The sequence below is a fragment of the Lissotriton helveticus genome, chromosome 6 (genome assembly GCF_964261635.1).
Source record: "Lissotriton helveticus chromosome 6, aLisHel1.1, whole genome shotgun sequence".
Lineage (NCBI taxonomy): Eukaryota > Metazoa > Chordata > Amphibia > Caudata > Salamandridae > Lissotriton > Lissotriton helveticus.
In genome coordinates this window covers 1,623,291,318-1,623,311,514 of record NC_136067.1, presented here as the reverse complement: position 1 = coordinate 1,623,311,514, position 20,197 = coordinate 1,623,291,318, and the positions used below count along the sequence as shown (strand labels likewise).

The 20,197-nt window shown below is 48.9% G+C and overlaps 1 protein-coding gene across 2 annotated transcripts in view; it reads right to left on the bottom strand.

Annotated features, from left to right (window-relative positions):
* The window catches only part of VPS54 (VPS54 subunit of GARP complex), a 624,042-nt gene that overhangs the window by 427,062 nt on the left and 176,783 nt on the right, over window positions 1-20,197 (bottom strand). The gene's annotated exons all lie outside the window — the stretch shown is intronic.

The window sequence follows — 20,197 nt, the reverse complement described above, 5'->3', positions numbered from 1 at the left end:
CAGGAAAGGTTTGCATTATTATACATGATAATAGCAATAAAACATAAAAGTACGTTTTATCTAAATATCTGTTCTTGGTTACGAGATGGGGTTATTAATCTGAGAAGCACTCCAAAGAGATAGGCTTAAAAAGTGAAAAGTTTGCATATGTAAAAGATATTCAATTCAGGAGAAAGCGGAGATACACTGAAGGTACTAGAAGGCATTGGACTGCCTGTTACCGACTGGAGGTAGAGTCTCATGTTGCTTGCCAGCAGATGATGGTAGTGTTTGGCAATATTACATAAATCTAGGCAATATAGTACAACAGCGTATTATCCATGCATCCCCCTTTCCTTTCAAAATCAATTCCAATTTGGGTTAGGCTTCTTTTGGATATTTAACTAGAGAGAGATTCTCAAATTAGATGTTCGAACCAATCACATGCAGACCTTAGAAGATGATAACGCAGAGGAAAAGATCATGCTCCAGGATTGTGTGTTGCATTTTGTATGGTGAAGAAAAATAATCCGGTTGCAGGCACAACATCGAGAAGAATAGGCCTACTCAAACGTAGCGGGATACATGCAAGCCTCAGCACCCTTCATTTGTCTGGGTACGTAGGTTTCACAAATGTGCAGAATGTGTATGGATCCCTGGTTGCTGGATGTCCCAATGCCAGAACAGTGAGGCTATTCACAATGACAAATGAGAGGTAATTGGGAATAAACCGATCACCCACCCGCTCCTACATTAGAACTACGACCAAAATAATCCAAACTTCCTCTCACTTGCCACAGGGATGGAGCTGCTCTAGGCCTCAAGGGGGCAGAAAGACTTGGGTTTTAGCAGTTGGGGTTAAACCCAATACATGGGCCTAAACAAAAAAATGTCCTTAATGTCAAGTCGGTTTTCTGCCCCCTAAGGGCAGATTGGGGTTTAAATCCCCCTGTCCACTCTTAATGGGGGGGCCTGAGGGGGGAAGGGGCTAAAATATTGAAGGGCCCATTCTTGGGTGGGGGCACATCCTGATGTCTGAGCAGTGTGCCTTCACCCTTTCTATTTTGGCATTTGTTTTAACTCCATTTAGTGAACTTTCTGATCACCCACCCACCCACACTAGGGATTGGGGTCTGATTCCCCACCCACACTGGGGATCAGATAGGGAGATTGGAGGTAAACACCCCCCTCTCCAGCACCAAGGCAGGCAGAGCACTGGCACATGCCCAAAGTGCTCCCCACCCAAAGAGTTTTCCTTAGCGTCTGGTGGTGTTGATCCCTGCTTGAGGATCGCCTTCTGAGGGTGATTTCCCAAGTAGGGATCCACTAGGGAACGGCAGCTCTAAAAATCGGACACCGTATCCCCTCCAGGGCTGCATCTGTGGAGAAATCGATGCTCAGGGACAGAGTTATGCTCCCTGGGGCTGATCAAAAGTGAAAGCAGACTGTGCCTAATGCACAATTAGCTTTTATTTTATTCGGTGAGACTCCAGCACACTGTGTGTTGTGTGTCCAATTAAACAAAAAAAACAACAACAAAAAAACTTGTCACATGAGGGAAGATTTTATTCTGCGTCTCAACTGTATTATAAGGCGCTGGATGACCTGTTGACGTCAAAAGGTTTACCACCATGTTGTAAAGTTTAATTCATAGGGCAATCCACCGCAGCTCCTCAAGGTATGTTCAATAGAAGGACCTACTGATCTGAAGACTGGTTTTCATAAAAACATTTCAGCAATAATTTGCTTTGTGTGCTCTAAAAATAAACTACCTGATCTAGAGTAAACTAACTGCTCTAGTGCTTTTTAAAAGGGATAAGGGAAAAGAGCGAGATGATCAGTGTCTTCAGATGGTAAAAACTGAATTATGCTTCCCACAGTAACGTGGGAGTTATTTTCCGATTATAATTATATATGCATATTAATATACATCTATTACAAGTGAAAGGAAAACACAGACGTTTAGAAATACGTTTTTCGTGCCTATGCTAAATTATGTCTCAAATCAATCTTGGAAAAGAAGGCTGGTGCTGTCTCATAATAATCATTGTATGTGCTTATTCTCTCATTTGACACCGTATGTAGCAAAATGTGCACTGTTTGTTTTCCAATGAAATGCTGTTCTCGTAGAACCTGGGAGAAAGCTTTTACTACATTCAAGGCTCTTCCTGGTTCCAATCTATAGATGGAACATCTGAGTCTTTCCACTTGCTTTGCCACTTCCGATACCATAAGGTCAGATGAGGAGAACCAATATTTATGTAGTGCGCTTGTGTTACCATATTGTGTCTATATGACATTTTACATTTCTGAATTGTGATTTGGTAATGAAAGGATACATTTGCTCATCTGATGCTTACTGCGCAGTCTTCATTGCTTTCTATGGTGAAATTCATTATAAAAGACCCCTGAATTTGGCGGCGAGATCTTTTTGGTTTCTACTAGGGATGCCTCCCGAATCTCTGAAGTTATGTTGCATATTTTGGACTTGGCAATTTTTCTGATTTTGCGCAATATTGGTTTTATTTCTATTGCCGACAGCCTTTATGGCAATTGTTTTCCTATGTCCTAGGATTGATTTATTGAACTGAGCTACATTTTGCTTTGCCTTCTGTATTCTGCCTTAAAAAGGTTTAATATACCATTATGATTTTCTTGTGAAATACTGATTTCAAACTCCCTTTTTTATTTGTCAATCCTTTCTAATTGACTATTTTTACAATGCTGTTTGAATTTTATCCTTAGGAGCTCATTGCCTCATCTACACTTGATGTCAACGACCGCGACCCTGTAATCTGTACGTCACTATAAGGTGATTACCTAAGTGATCGCCTCAGCGAGCCCTCAGTTGACAGCAGCTTCTCAATAACGTATGGCTAAAGTATGGAAGCAGCATTTATTTTTACAACATAGCAGGATCCCAATTCTTAGCCAAGTACCATGCCATCCATTTAATTGAGGAAGAGGGCATTGGGACACAGATGAAGGTCTCATGAAAGAGAACTAGAAATGCGAGCAAGAACCTTTTCCTTCTCTATCATGAGATCTTAACAAACACTCATAAATATTTGTATAATTGTCTCCTCCCTTAGAAGAAGCAATGATATGAATCTCTATAGTAACACAAATGTGGAAATAATAGACAAATTAGACAAATAGGTTGTGCAGAAATGCCCGGAATCTGCATCTTGGAAGTAGTGGGGTAAGGTATAAAATCATCTATCTAGTAAGGAATGGCTTGGATTTTGGTCATCCAGGAACAAGGTTGATAACCAATTGTTTTGTCTTCCTGATGTGCTTATTCTTATCTAGATAATGGCGTTATATTCTTATCGTCAAGGTTGTGAATAGGGGTCGTGGCCAGCAGCCGAAGGGAATGGTCGCTTGCTAGAGCGGCTCCCCAGCCTTCGCCGTTAAATCCGCCTTAATAATCCGGCATGCATCCGCAAAATTACCTGATAAGATAAGGGATCTTCATACTCCAGTCCGGGCGCTCTCTCCTGGCTCTCGGAGTGCCCCAGGTGACAATACAAAGAAGAAATCCCTAAGTTTTGGCGATCCGCCCGAGTCCAAGATGGCGGCGAGCACTGGGGACTGCCCCTGACATCCTGAGCGCCGGACGAGCTGGACCCCGCTAGACCGCCGGATCCAGACAGCGGAGGGCCGCGGAGACTCCAAGGTACCGCACAGACGCCGAACGATTGACCGGTGGGGGGCCTAGTCGCTGGCTGCCGCTATCGGCGGCGAAGAAGAGGTGCCGTCGGAGACCTCCGGACCGGGGACTAACTACTCGAGCCCCCCCGGCTCCGGGGCCTACCAGGTGGAGGTGGCTGCGGAGATCGGGGCCTTCCCGCGACATTGAATCTGTGGGGCCGCGAGCCTGTGGCCGATCCGGGGGCCCATGACCCCCCCTCCCTCCCACATCTCTGTCCTGATCTACCTGCTCCCGACGCGCGGGCGAGAAAGAACTCAACGCTCCCTGGTGCCGGACGGACCGGCCCGCTCCGATCGGCGGACACTCTGGGCCCTGCACTTGGGGGGAGCACGTGCAACCTGTCCCGCTACGCACCTGCTAGCGCCCAGAAGCTGTGCCTGTTAACGCCTCTGGAAACCCCGAAGAGGCCCATGCTGGGTCGTGCTACATGGAGTGGCTGGGCAGGGGAGTCTCATTGATTATGGCCAGCATGCTGCTAGTGCTTACCTAGACGCTGATGCGATGGCTCCTGGATCCCTGAGTGCCCACTCGCACCTTGGGTTGCTGGGCTCCTGGCGCTTTCGAACACGATCAGAGGACGTCCACGGCTTACGCCCTGCCCACGACCTGCCGAGACCCACGGAATTAGCAAGAGGTTCCCGGCTACGTCGTTGCGAGCCGACCACACGTGGAGGACATACCAAAGACTTGGGCCGACACTACACGCTGTCCCAAAATCTTGGCCGCCTGGGACTGTACCCCTCCTGCCATAGGGAGACTGCCCTGGGGGCCCACCACTTGGCACAACTTCCCCTGTCTCCACACCCATAAGACCGCTACACCTGGTGCGACCCCACGTGGGAACGCTCCAAAGACCGCCCCAATGGCTTCCAACAGGGGCAACAAGTCAACCACGCAGAGACCGATCACCAAATTCTCCTGGACTTCTAAAGGGGAGGCCAAAGACTCAGCCACCGAAGGGGACCCCAGGACTGCTCCCCCATCACGCGCGAGGAAAACTCTGGCGCTGGAGGATGTCATGGAGGCCATAGCGGGTGTGCGCACCTCTCTAGAAACACGTATAGACTCCGTCAACATTGAAGTAACCATGTTACGTGCGGACCTACGAAAAATAGACTCCAAGGTCAAAGACGTCGAGATCAAAACGGCAGCCCTCATTGATGACACTTCTACCCTCCAGAAGGAGGTGGCTCACCTCCAAAAACGACAACACCAGATGTCGGAGCTCCTGGATGATTATGAAGGGAGGGCACGAAGGAATAACATCCGTATCCTGGGGGTCCCGGAGCAAATGGAGGAGCCCGCCGCCGATCTATTTGTTGAGGACCTCATAGTGAAACATCTCCAGCCGAAACGTCTCTCCCGCTATTTCTCTATAGAACGGGCCCACAGAGTCCTGGGGGGCAGGCCGAAACCAGGGCCCCCCCCCGCGCCCGATCCTCGGCAGAGTATTTAATTTCCGAGATAGAGACGTCGTACTCGAAACGGCCCGCACGGGACCACCGCTGAGACTTGAAGATGCCCACATAACATTCTTCCCGGACTTCACCATGAAAGTCCAGGCACGCAGACGCAGTTTCAAAGCGTTGCGGGACAAAAATGTAAAGTACTCGATGTTGTTTCCTGCCAAGCTGCGGGTGGAATCTGAGGGCAAGACTTGGTTTTTTTATGTCCCCAGAGGAGGTCTGGGACTGGCTGGAGGGATGGCGTCAAGTTGGAGGGACCTCGGCCAACCGCAAGACACCCAAAGCCAGGTCACGTCCGGATCATCCGCTAGGGCGGGGAGAACTGATCACCGAGGCCGACCAGAACAACCGAAAATGACCCCCCCAGACTCACTCTATAGCAGAGAGTGTGAATGACTAGATTTTCGCCATCTGATGCTCCCGTTGCATTTCCAGCTCTGGGCTATATGCTGGAGCCTGTACCTCTGCTGGGACCTCCACATTTGTCTGTTTGGGCCAGAGGGGAGTTGGGTGGCCTTAACTAGCTACATATGTTCGCTGATATCATAAGACCTGGACTGGTATGTTTTTGAATATTTTTGTTTATACACTGTTAATCTACATACGGCGAATGGCACGGCGACCTACCAGGTACCCCATGAATAGTTGGGTGGGCGACAGGCACTCTGCCTAGTTGGCGTGTGGATAGTTTCAAGTCCGCGGGCAGGGATGCAGGCAGGGGGGGAAGATTGCAGGGAGGGGGGACTGTGTTGGTTACGTGTTTTTTTGTGTGCAGAGCATATTGCAATTATGAGTCATGTCGGCAACATTGTCTGGGATTGAGAGACTGTATTGTTCCATGCCATAAGAGGCCTCGATCCTCCTGGAAGGTATCTCACAGCGTTCCTCTATGACCGCTCCTTCCAATAGAGAGATACACCACGAGACAGCTCATCCGGCTTACCTTTGTTCCAAACACTGCAATGGCGAAACCTCTTGACAAAACACTAAGGATCATGACATGGAATGTCAATGGCTTAGGCAACAAAATAAAGAGGGGGGTGGTCCTACAATTTCTCAGACGCCATGCACCCGACCTAGTATTGTTGCAGGAAACACACCTGGTGGGTAACTGCTGTTGGGCACTCCAACGCTGGGGGTACAAGCTATTGATACATGCAGGGTTCACATCTGGGTCCCGAGGGACGGGTATTCTCGTTAAGAAGACTTGACACTTATACCTACCAATACTTGGGCAGACCCACAGGGACGATTTGCGGTCCTGGAAGCCACATGGGAGGGTCGACCGTTGAACGTGGTTTCGGCCTACCTTCCGCCAGCACTGGGAGGGGAGACACTACGGGCCCTTGGCAAAATAACACTAGACCTCCCCCATGGCGCACTGATCATCGGAGGGAATTTCAACATGACAACGAATGACCAATTAGATAGGTACCCCCAAAGCAGCTCCCACAGGACAGAATCTGAACTCGCAGACTTCACACAGGTAATGGGACTGGAGGACCTTTGGCGAACGCTACACCCAGACACTCCCCACTTTACGCACTACTCCAATGCCCACAATAGTATGTCCCGTATTGACTATTTCTTTTGTCCCTCTACCAACATCGGCCAATTCAGAAATAAGCAGGGACTCCCCCGAGGTATCTCTGACCACTCCCCCCTCAGTTTAGAGTTTACCTACAACCAACAGTTCGATCGAGGGCCGATCATCATTACTCCGTGGATCCTTAAGATTCCTGACATCAAAGAAGATCTGATTGAACACTCGGTCTTTTATTTTGCTGAAAACGTTGGGTCAGTCCGCTCGGCAGTCACAATTTGGGAGGCCTACAAAGCCGTCCTCAAGAGAAGGGCGCTGGCTCTCAAAATAGGATATTTACTGAAACATAACGAACAGGTACACCAGGCTGAGGCAGACTTACTCTGCCTTGAGTCAACACATAATTCCAACCCCTCCGAAGATACGGCTGACCACCTCCACACGAAACAACTTGAGTATAAGGCCCTGGCCTCTGAGATAGCACAGGCCAGACTCCTTCAGACCCGCCACCGGGTCTATGAACTGGGAGATCGCGCCGGGAAAATGCTGGCATGGCTAGAGCACCGTGATCAGGGATCAAGATGAGTCCCGTTGATAGTTCGCTCCGATGGGACTCGAATTACAGATCCTCAAGAGGTGGCAGACGCCTTTGCCGACCATCTGGAGCAGATTTATAAGGCCAGAGCACAATATACTGCAGAGGGCTCTCGGCAACTCCTAGACGAGATGCACCTGCCCACTCTTTCCGAGGCTGACAGAGGCGCCATTAAATCTGGTAAGGCAATGGGGCCTAATGGAATCCCCAGTGAATTCCTGAAGGGCATGGCCCTAGGTATAACACTTCACCTCAAAAACCTGTTTGAAGAAAGCCGAGAGAGTGGCATTCTACCCCTTGATCGTAGTTATTCACAAACCGAATAAACCGGCCACAGAATGTGGCTCCTATAGGCCGATCTCTTTGATTAGTTCAGAAGCCAAGGTACTGGCCAAACTTTTAGCGACTCAACTTCTTACTGCCCTCCCTTCACTGATTCACGCCGACCAGTTGGGATTCCTCCCAGATCGTAACACTGCCTTAAATCTCCGAAGGGTGAATAATGTTATGGGCAGACAGTCCTTTATACAGGAGGAAGCCGCAATCCTCTCACTCGACGCCACAATGGCGTTCGATTCAATCGAATGGTCTTATCTCTTTGAAGTTCTAAAACAATTTGGCTTTGGACCCAATTTTATCCAATGGATCAGATTGTTATATACGGATCTGCGGGGACAAGTGCAAGTCAATAACCATACATCCCGACAATTCTCACTGCATAGAGGGACCAGGCAGGACTGCCCCCTATTACCACTACTATTTGCCCTCACCCTAGAACCACTGGCCCACTGGATCCGCACTGATGCCTCTATCCGAGGTCTTAAGTGGAGCGACGATACGATTGAAAAGATATCCCTCTACGCAGACGATATATTAGTGTACGTGGCCTCCCCATAAACCTCCATCAATAGCTTACGCCATGTCCTTACAAATTTCAGGAAATACTCTGGCTACTCTATAAATTGGTCTAAATCAGTGTTGTATACTTTGCATGGACCCCCACCCTCCCTGCCACGGGGATGTTCCATCACAGTGGCCCTCGACCGTTTTAAATATCTAGGCATCTTTGTCACTTCAGATCCAAAACTGTTCTATGATCGTAATCTTCTGGGCCCATTGTAACGGCTCCGCGAAGATGTCTCCCACTGAAGAACATTGCCTCTGTCCCTCCTTGGCAGGGCAGCCCTGTTCAAAATGCTGTCACTCCCGCGATTCCTATATGTTTTCCAAAATTGCCCATTTCCCATCACAGATTCCTATTTTACTGCATTAGAAGGGGATCTACGCCTCTTGTTGTGGGATGGAGGAGCGCCTCGTATTGCCCTTCGTAAGCTCACCAAGGGTTGGTTACGATGGAGGCATTGGCCTACCCGACATGCGCCTGTATTACTGGGCGACTCAATTGTTGGCCACAAATCATTGGATTCACGGATCGCCCGATAACAGAGCATTTCTCCTGGAAAGATATCAGACAGGGCAAGAAGGGTGCCTAGGGGAACTGTATAGTAAACCCACTCGCAATCGCTATGTGGGTCCAATACAATTGCACAGACAACAACACTTTGGCATAGAGCTACTAAGGCCCTGGGTTGGTCTGATAAGTTCACCAAAGCCACGCCACTGTGGTCCTCGCAAAAACTAGGATCCCTATGTTACCAACTAGGCTTTGACAAATGGGACACCATTGGCATTTCCACACACGGAGATCTCATCTCTAAAGGGAAACTCTTAACCTTCTCCGATCTCCAGACAAAATACGCACTCACTCAGGGGGAAGCCTTTCGGTACCTGCAAATCGAACATACATGACTTCTCTTCCCTCCCGGAGGCCTCACCCCTTGAAGACAGACTGCTCTCTGAACCCCTTTTGACTAAGGCAATCTCATGCACATATCGTAAACTATGCAATAATCTGCCTGATTCATTCCAAGCCCTACGCGACCAATGGGAGTGTGATATAGGGCATTTGGAAGACGAAGACTGGCTGATGGCACTGATGTCCCCATGAGAGACAGCGATCAATCATCGATTCCGCCTGATACAGTTAAAAATTTTACACAGAACATACATGTCTGGTCCCCTATTAGCTATGATAGGCCGACGCCCTGACGACCTATGTCTAAGAGGATGTGACATGCCTGGCACCTTTTATCATACCCTATGGGAATGTCCGGTGATCCAGATCCTATGGACAGGGGCGGCCAGGAAAATGACGGAGGCGCTGGGGAAACCAATCCCGCTGTCACCCGGGTGTGGGATCCTCAATGTCTGGGAGGCGACGGATTTGACAGAAATTGAGCACCAATGGCTGGCTCTGGGGTGTCTTCTCATAAAACGTTTGATAGCAATGCACTGGGGCGCTCCTGACCGTCCTCTAATAGTGGTTTGGGTGGCAGAAATGGACAGGTCTATGATTGCTGAAAAAAACGTTTACAAAACTCGGGCTGCCCCAAAAAAATGGGATAAGAAATGGGGCACTGGAATATCTACAGGGGCGAGATCTGCAGCTCTCCTACTGCTGACATGGCTATGGACAGGAATAGACCTTCATGATAAGACTCACATTGATACCAAATGTCTCTGCTGGTATTGTTAACCATATTGTGCTTATTATGTCTTCTGAGATTGTACTGCTGATTTTGCTCTGCGTTTATTTCAATAAAATGTTATTTTAAAAAGGTTGTGAATAGATCTCTGTCAGACATGCACATTTTTTTGTGTATGTGGCAAAAGTTCTATTCTGACTCATGAAAATCTAAAGCCACGTTTTGGTAAAAGGACTCAGAGTCTCAAAATATCCTTATACCTTTAAACAGCCACTAAGAAAGCTGCTTCTAATGCTTTCCATGAATGCAACCAATTATCACAGTAATTCCTATTTCAGGACCACTTCCAACCTAGGAATTTCACAATCTGAAATGCATAAGTAGGAAACACTGGGAATTCACTATTCCAGAATTTCATTTGGTAACTAGGTTAGCAGACAAATATGGAATTACACAGTTCTGCAAACGAGGGCCTCCATGTGTTAAAATAGAAAATATTCAGAGCCTTCCTAAAGGCTGTCTGCCCATCCCTCTTTTAGTGTCTTCACTGCTGAGCGAGGAGTATGGTCACTGCAGCAATATCAACAGAGTGCTGGTAATTAAGGTATGTTCATCAGCCCCTGTAGAAAAAGAAACCACTCCTTTGTGCTCATTTAAGATAATTCTATATTTTTTTTGTCAACATTCTTTTCATTAAACAGAAGCAATAAGCGGGGTGGCATTACGGTAAAGAAGAAAGAACACTCCCCACAGTTGTTCAACATGCTAATGAAGGTACAGATTCTTCACATGGGGGAGCCGTTATTGTTAGTCAGTTTCTAGGTACGAGCCAGCCCTCCTATTCTTACGCGTTGACCATCTTGGGTCGTACAACTTTATAATCCCTTACCCAACTATCCCTCACCCCACCCTCAATCCACCCCACACAAACAACGAAAAAACAATGGTGGTGGTAGCTAAATGGTGCATACACTGGCTATGCCGTATGATGTTTGCGCCTGAAAGCATGTTGTAGGACTCGGGGTTCGATTCAAATGTCTGTGGAGGGGGACCCCCAGAGCGCACCTGGGATTATCAGTGCTGGGTTCTGTTTAGCCTAAAACTGGAACAAGTGCATAGCCCGTAATGAGGGTGGGCATACTGCCAAGGGAAGGCCCTGCATAAGATATGTGACTAAAGGGCTCCATTTATATTCAAAATGTTTGTACTCGTCCCTGAAAATTTCTGCCATTCTTTCCATGATGAGTAATTTCCAGAGGCGTGAGTGCCATTGGGACAGCGCCAGAGCCTCCTTCCATGCCGCTGCAATTGCGACTTTGGCGTCCCCTAGGCATGCCTACATTATAGCCCTATCTGCTTTTGTTTGATGTTCCAGCCCTAGGTCTCTTATACCAAGGAGAGCTCTTCTATGGAGGTTGTAATATTGTAATCAAGCATCTCCTTCATGTGAGCCAAGATTTCTTTCTAGAAAGTTTTGATCGTGGGCAATCCCACCATATATGACAGAAGTCCCCGAGTAGACTTCACCCCCTCCAACACTGGTCGGAGACCTTCGGGAATATCTTTTTAAGTTTCGTGGAGTATATGTACCAATCAAAGAGAGTCTTAGTCTTACAATGGGCTTCCCTCAGGTCTAGGGAGTGATTGCTCTTGGTGATGTCTGTCCACAAGTGCTTCCACTCCGTGTCAGAGATTTCCCTCCCTATCATATGTTCTCAGAGGTTCATATACTGGGGCCTCAGCGAATGTGATGTGGAGAGTAGTAAGCTATATAGGTAGGAGATCACTCCCTTCATAGAGCCCACCCGTCGCACAAATGTTTATATCGGTCTTCATTCCGGAGTTGCTGCTTCTCTGACTTGAGGGTGTAGGGCCCAGTGTTTGAGTTGGAGCTAATGGAAGTGCTCACTAGGGGTACATGAAATCCCTTGGCAACTTAAAGTGAGTATGTTGTGGTTATGAAATTAATCTGAGAGCATTAGACAACCTCCCTCCCTCCATGCGTCAAACAGACTTTCACGTAGAGCGATGGGAAAATCCAGATTGTAATGAATCGGAGTATCTGGAGACGGGAATGTAGTCTACCCCATCCCTCAAGACACCTCATCCAACACCTTAAGGGTGGTCCGTGTAGGTGTACTAATGTAAGCGTTTGAGGGTCTGTTTTTTTTAGCCTTCCAAATCACGTACCAAACTGTTCTCCCCACTATCGCCCTGTCCATGTGCAACCAGTGCTGGCCTGTTTCCCTCTTGGACCATTCTGCTATAATCCTCAGTTGGGTGGCTTTTTAATATATACTAAAGTCATGAAGAGCCACTCCCACCCCCCTCCCAGTCTTTGCATGTCTTAAGGTCTGGAAGGTAAGATGGGCCCTGCCATTCTGCCAGATGTATCGGGTGACAAGGGAGCGCAGCCTTGGCAGGAAATCCCTATCTAGATCAATTGGTAGAGCCTGAAACAAATATAACAAGCATTTACAATGCAACGGTTTCCCCTTTGGAGAAGTTAGAGCTATTGGCATTGTAAATGACAAAATTTGTATTTATGTGTTGGTTTTGAAAACAGATAAATAAATGGCATTGTCATTTACATTGCCAATAGCTTAATCTCTCGCAAATGTGAGAACTATTGTACCCTACGGACGAGCTCAGCAGACAGCAATTACTACCACACACACACACACACACACACACCCAGAGCCACACACACACACACCCAGAGCCAGCCACACACACCCAGAGCCAGCCACACACACCCAGAGCCAGCCACACACACACACCCAGAGCCAGCCACACACACACACCCAGAGCCCCACACACACACACACAACCAGAGCAGTCACACACACACACACACACACACACTGGAGCAGTCACACACACACACTGGAGCAGTCACACACACACACTGGAGCAGTCACACACACACACACACACTCTGGAGCAGTCACATACACACACACACACACACACTCCAGAGCAGTCACATACACACACACACACACTCTGGAGCAGTCACATACACACACACACACACACACACACCCTGGAGCAGTCACATGCACGCACACACTCTGGAGCAGTCACATGCACGCACACACTCTGGAGCAGTCACATACACACACTGGAGCAGACACACACACACTCGGGATCAGTCACATACACACACACTGGAGCAGTCACACGCACACATTCTGGAGCAGTCACATACACACACACATACACACACTCGAGCAGTCACACACACACACTGGAGCAGTCACACACACACACACTCCAGAGCAGTCACACACACTCTGGAGCAGTCACACACGCACACACTCTGGAGCAGCCACACACGCACACACTCTGGAGCAGTCACACACGCACACACTCTGGAGCAGTCACACACGCACACACTCTGGAGCAGTCACACACGCACACACTCTGGAGCAGTCACACACGCACACACTCTGGAGCAGTCACACACGCACACACTCTGGAGCAGTCACACACACACTCTGGAGCAGTCACATACACACACTGGAGCAGTCACACACACACACACTCGGGATCAGTCACATACACACACACACTGGAGCAGTCACACACGCACACATTCTGGAGCAGTCACACACGCACACATTCTGGAGCAGTCACATACACACACATACACACACATACACACACTGGAGCAGTCACACACACACACACACTGGAGCAGTCACACACACACACACACACACACACTGGAGCAGTCACACACACACACACTCCGGAGCAGTCACACACACACACACACTCTGGAGCAGTCACACACACACACACACACTCTGGAGCAGTCACACACACACACACACACACACACACACTCTGGAGCAGTCACACACACACACACACACACACTCTGGAGCAGTCACATACACACACACACACACACACTGGAGCAGACAGAAACAGGGGGCTTGGAGAAGGTTCATGATGGATGGACTGAGGCATCAGGCAGTAGTTGGGGGGAATCTGTTAGTGAAGGTTGAAAGTGATCACTGCCGCATGTCTTGTGCCCGCCAGGTCATCCACCAGCTTCTGCAGTGTGCATGTTGACGTGCATACATCTAGGAGCCTATATCGCTGCCGGACTGTGCCGTCTCCTCGGCACGCCGGTGGTGATGCTCCATGGTTGGCCTTTTCTGCTCAGTAAACCGGCTCCACGGGAAGGGGCTGGGGAGGTGTGTGGCTCGCTGACGACGTGTGCTTGTAATTGCCGAGCCTCCTGCCTGCCTGTCTGCCCTCCACCCCCCGGCGGCGCCTCGTCCTAAGCTTTGGGCCACGTTCAAGCCACGCTGGCAAAGTCTCAATGAAACAAGCACCACAACTCGCACACACAGTCCCCACGCCCAGCATCTCAGATACCAACACAGCTTTCTTCTCCTCCCACCGCTGCAGTAGGATTAAACAAGCAGAGGCAGCATGGCCGCTGGAGAGGGAGGGAAGGGTGGGGGCCCGGGGGAGCGGCAGAGCGTGACGGAGGAGGGCAGAGAGAAGGGGGGAAGGCCAGCGGAGCAGCTCCTGAAAGCAGCCACGCACAACATAACACGGAGACCACAGGCACAAAAACGACAGCCACGCACGAAAACCGGAGCACAGGCACAAAGACGACAGCCACGCACGATAACCGGAGCATACATACCGGGCAAAGACGGAAGACGGAGACGACCGCCACGAACCAAGCACGACATAACACGGAGACCACAGGCAACCAAATGACAAAAACATGGCTTGAAAAAGAAAAAAAAAAAACACTGCCCACCGCCGCATGACGTAGGGAAAGGGGTGGGATGACTAAAAATCGCGGGAACGCCCACGAATCTGCTCCGGCAATGACGGGCAGATCTGTCTTCCAATGGCTATCCTCCATTTATGGAGCTAGCCAATGGAAGACAGAGGCGGGAGAAAGCTCCATACTTCTAAACAAAAGTTTTTGCCTGCGCGATACTGCTTGCGCAGTAAACGCCAGGCGCAACCTAAAAATGTGGGTAGCACTGTCCTTATTATCGCATGTATGCGCTCTAGCCTCAAGATAAAAAGAGGTTTCCTGCATTTGAGGTCCTGCTGGAGTTGGAGCAGAAGTGGCAGATAGTTGGCCTTGTAAAGGCCATCTAATCATGGTGTTATCTGGATGCCCAGACACTGCAGGGTATGCTTGGTCCACTGAAAGGGGGTCCGCCTACGGAGAAGGTTAGCTTCTACCTCTGCTACCCTGAGATTTAAAATGGACAATTTAGCCAGATTGACCCTGAAGCCTGCCACATCTTCAAATTCATACCATTGAGCTGGAAGGCCTGCAGCGAGTGCTCAAGAGCGGTGAGCGTCATCAGAACGTCATCCGCGAATAATGATAGTATATGTTCCTCTTCCCCGAAGGTAATACCCCGAATCCCTGGGGACACCCGAATCCATATCGCCAGGAGGGCAACCCTGTCTCGTCCCTCTGTCCAAAGGGAACAGAGCTGAACTGGTCCCATTAACCTGCACTCTAGAGCGTGGTTGCGCATAATTAGCCTTGATCATGTAAATGAACGCCTTCCCTAATCCAAAGTATTCGAGCGAGAGGAAAAGGAACCACAAATCCACCCTGTCAAAGGCCTTTTCGTCATGCCAACTTACGAGGATTGCCAGGATCTCGTGTTTAATTACTTTTTCTATCAAATGTAATGTCCTGCAGATATTGTTGTGGGTCTGCCTCCCCTTTATGAAGCCAGATTGATCAGGGTGGATTAGATCGGGTATCAAATCCTCCAGTCTCGCAGCTAAGACTGCGGAGTAAAGCTTGGCGTCCAGATTTAGGAGCGCTATTGGCCTGTATGAGGCGCAATGTTGCGGATTTTTCCCCGGCTTGGGGAATTATAGTTATCACTGCTTCCGCCATGGACTTTGTCACCATGGATCCCTCTGCCATAGCTTTAAACAGATGGGTGAGGTGCGGGATGATGTCTGGCGCATATGTTTTATAGAAGAGGGCAGTCAGGCAATCTGGCCCAGGGGCCTTGTTGGGTTTAAGCGTCACAATCGCTTTTTCTACCACCTCGTCAGTGATGGGTGCGTTAAGTATGTCCTTCCAAGCCTGGGGGACCTGCAGAAGCTCCAGTGATTGTAGGTATTGGTGTTGTGCGGCTGTGTCAGTGGGCTCACTTGTATAAAGCTCCTTGTAAAATGTCCCAAATAAGTTGGCCTTGTCTGTGTCTGAATGTGTGATATTACCCTCTCTGTCGCATATACCTCCAATGTGTACCTTTCCGCAGCTGTCTGGCTAGGTGAGAACCTACCTAATTCCTTGTGTGTATGAGATTTGGCGGAAGCGCAGCAGGGTGTATTCTGCCCTATTGGAGTAGATTGCGGTAATTCTCCCTTTTAGGGTGTTCAGTTAACGTTGCAATGCTCGAGAGGGGGTATTTCTATGTTTCTTTTCAATTATCTCCAGTTCAGCCTCCAGAGCTTCCCTCTCTTTAGCCCTCTGTTTATTCAAAGTGTCATTGAGCTCCAGGCATTTACCCTGCAGAACTGCTTTAAATGCGTCCAAGTTATTCAGGGGAAAGGTGTCCTGCGGCCGATTTAGTTGAAAGAATTCTTTGATGGCCCCAGTAGTTCGTCTCTTAACACTTTATCTCTCGTCAGGGAGACAGGGAAATATATTCTTGGTGACTTGGGTGCGGCGCTACCCCAGGTTAAGCAAATTGTGACGAGGCTGTGATCGGAAATGGTAATCGGAGGGATTTTCGCTGCCGACAGGGACCCTAGTAGACTTTGGCATATAAAAATATAATCAAGCTGCGAATACGTTTGGTGTACATGGGAAAAGAATGTATAATCTTTGATGGTAGGGTAGAGAAGTCTCCATGCATCCTTAATCCCTAGGGAGTGTATAGTCTGTTTAATCCCTTTGGGGAAGTTGCCTGTGGCGGTTCTATGGGGGTGGGTGCTATCTATTTCTGCATGCCAAGTTAGATTAAAATCACCCATAAGGACTGTCGGGCCTTCGGCAAAGCCTCCCATCATATTAAGCAGGTAGGTCAGGAACGCTGGCTGTCCTGCGTTAGGGGCATACGCCAAGATGAACGTGCATAAGCGAACCCTCAGTTTCCCCTACACCATGATGATCCTGCCCTCCCAATCTGATTTTATGGTTTCTGGTTGGAATTTTGTGGACTTTTGGAATAATAGTGCCACTCCCTTCTGTTTTGTTCCTGCCGATGACCTATAGATTAGGGGGTAGCTTTTATGGCGAAGCACCTCTGAGCGCTTTAGATGCGTTTCCTGGAGCGCCACCACCTCAAAGTGGTGATCTACTAGGTACTTCCATATTTTGCGTCTCTTGAGAGGCGAGTTCAACCCTTTCACATTCCATGAGGCAATGGAAATCAACATCGATCTTGCCTCGACCTCCCCCTGCAATTGGACCCCTTAGTGTTAGCTCCCTGCTCCCTCCCATCCCATCTTTCATGGAGAACTCAAAGGGCCCCATGACACTCGGATAACCTCTAAGGTCCAGTGACCCTACAAGACTAGTACCCCTATATGTCCGCCACCCCCCTTTAAGCCCCTACCCAAACATTGAAAACAACTGTTCAAGAATAACCTGCGCCGGGCTTCCTGAGGGCACCCAGCCCAAACGTCATAGAAGGTTGGGTTCACGTTGGCGGGCGTCTTGGCCAGTGCCCGCCGCCTCAGCTGTCTCTTGTGCAGAATATAGTAGCCAAAACAGGTCTTATTCCGCCTGAGACTAAGAGTATGTGAGAGCGGTAACATACTAGTAACTGGTCTCTTCCTTGTGCTCCTAGTTGATACCTTCTCCCCTGCCTCGTCTGTCTGAAGCAGATCCCTTCTGCGGGGCCTCCACAGCTCCATCTTCCACTGCAAACATCAAGTTATATTTTGGAGTGTCAACCTTTGGAACTCGTACTCCATTGGGAGGACTTATTACTCTCATGCGCTTTCCCCCTCGAGGTTCCATGGCTGCGTTCGTCCTCTATGGGAGGTAGTCCTAGACCTCTCAGGCCCTCCTCTAATTCAGTGATGTGACGCATTTATTGTTGAGTTCAAAGACCAGTCCGAAAGGATATGTCCATCTATATTTGACCTTCTCTGCTTCGTGGTGATGGGCCTGAACTGTTGCCTCCGCAGAGGCATAGAGGGCACCAGATCTTGATATGACCCGCATGGGAAACCCGTGAAGGAGATCTCACCCTTTTTCCTCGCTGCCTGCAGGATTGCTTCTTTTACTTTAAAGGAATGAAGCTTGACAAGAATGTTGCGTGTGCAACGAAGTTCCCCCACCGGTTGCTTCCCTATGCGGTGTGCCCTTTCGATCTTGATTTTCAACTGGCGTGGCCCAAGAATTTCTGCAAAGAGACTTTCAATAAAGGCTCCAAATCTGGCCCCTCCGCTCCCTTCTCGAGGTCTCTGATTCTGATGTTGTCTCTTCTTGATCTGCTTTCCAAGTCTTTTGTTTTCAGCATGAATCTCTTGCACCTGGTCATGAGTGACTGTTGCTCGTTTATCCAGTTCCTGCGCCTGGGTCTTTATCTCCATCACTCTAGTGCCAACTGATTCTACGTCTTGTTGGAGGGCGGGCATGCGCTTGGTTAGTATTGATATCTAATTTGATTTCGGAGCGGAGTTCAGCCTTGAATTCCCTAAGGGAGGTAATTTGGTCGTCCTTAATAATCGTCATGGTAGCTATGTATCCCCCTTGTTCCAGCGCCTGTCTCTTCTCATTGGGGGTGAAGAAGCTAGAGACTCTAACTGTCACTTTCTTCAGTGGCATAGATGCAGACCCGACGCCCCCCCTCTCAGTGAGTGGGTACCCTCCACCAGGTGACGGAGAGGCCCCACAGCAAATGTGAATTCCTCCTCTGGCAGCTAGTGGCGGTTAGGGGGCACACCCACCCACCAGGTAAAAGTTGCACCTGCAAATCTGTCACTCCCTCAGAGGGATACTGGATTACCCCCTTCGATTCCATAGACCATCTCCAGATCAGGCGGTGCACAACTGTTGGTTGTAGGGCAAAGCTCCATTGGGCAGGAACTTGGTTCTTATTGCTGTTCTAGGATCACCAATGTATGCTGTCCTAGGGGGGCCCTCCGCTCAGTACCGCTTTATGTTCCTGGTGGAAGTTCGTAACGGACGCCATTTTAAGGCCAGACAGCCCGCGCCTGGCGGCTAACGTCTTCCTAGATCGCTTCAGATTTGCCCATACGTTTGTGGGGACCGCATCCCGGGTTCTCAGTGGGGTTGCCTGCATCACCACCCGCCTCCCCTCTCACCGTTGTTCGTTGGGGCAGAGAGGGGAGGCGCGGGCCCCACAGCTGTGGCACTATCTCTTCACTCCGGATGCACCGCCCTGTCGTGTATCTCTTCCCTCATCGGCCCGCACATTGTATCCTCGATACGGGCAGACATCGGCCCCTGTGGCGGCTCTCGGGGCTCCTCCTCAGTGTAATCATGGATACTCTGCTTCCCCCACCCACGCCACCATTTTGGGAGCTTAGGTGGCTCCTTCTCGCTTCTTCTGCCAATTTTCCCTCTGCTCCCGGCTTGCGATAGCACTCCTGCACGGCCCCACCGGTATCCCGGTGCTTCAGATATCAGGTGGATGAGTTTTGGGTTACCCTTCACATCGAAAAGTGCACTCGGACAGCTACGTGGCTCCAGAGACGAGGTGAATGACATCCACCTGGCCATCTTGCCTGGCCACGCCCCGATAATTCTATATTTTGGCATTGCAAAAAAATCAAGCACTATCATCAAACAACTAAATGACCATCAATCAGACTGAAACTGGACGGTGTGACAAATGTAGAAACTTGGTGCTATAGAAAAGGCGCCTCAAATTCCAGAACAAAGTAAAGACAAAAATGAATTCAAGAGTCTGCTGGGTGGCTATTTAGAGTTAAATGACTAGATTACAATGATCAGGGTGGCAAACACCCCTTAATCAGCCAGGAAAGGTAATTCAGTTGGATAAATGGTTAAATCAGTAAACGAAGAATCTACATAGTCAGGATCTGAGGATTTTAAGTGTATATTATTGACTAATATATGAATCATCAAACTTGTGAGCAGTGATATAGGTCTTCATGGGTTATGACCATATAAGAAAGAGCTAAAGTAGTAGAAAATAATTTTGTGTCCTAAACAGTGGTGCGTACTGCTTAGCCTTTAACATTTGAGCTCTTAAATATCGTATGTCACCACTGTGCCTACATCCAATAGGTAATCAAACTATCTTAACAATCTTGGACTTAAGTTTGGCAGATGTCACTGGTACCATGTTGCAGTCTCAGGCTTTCCTTTTACAAGCCACTGCGACTTGG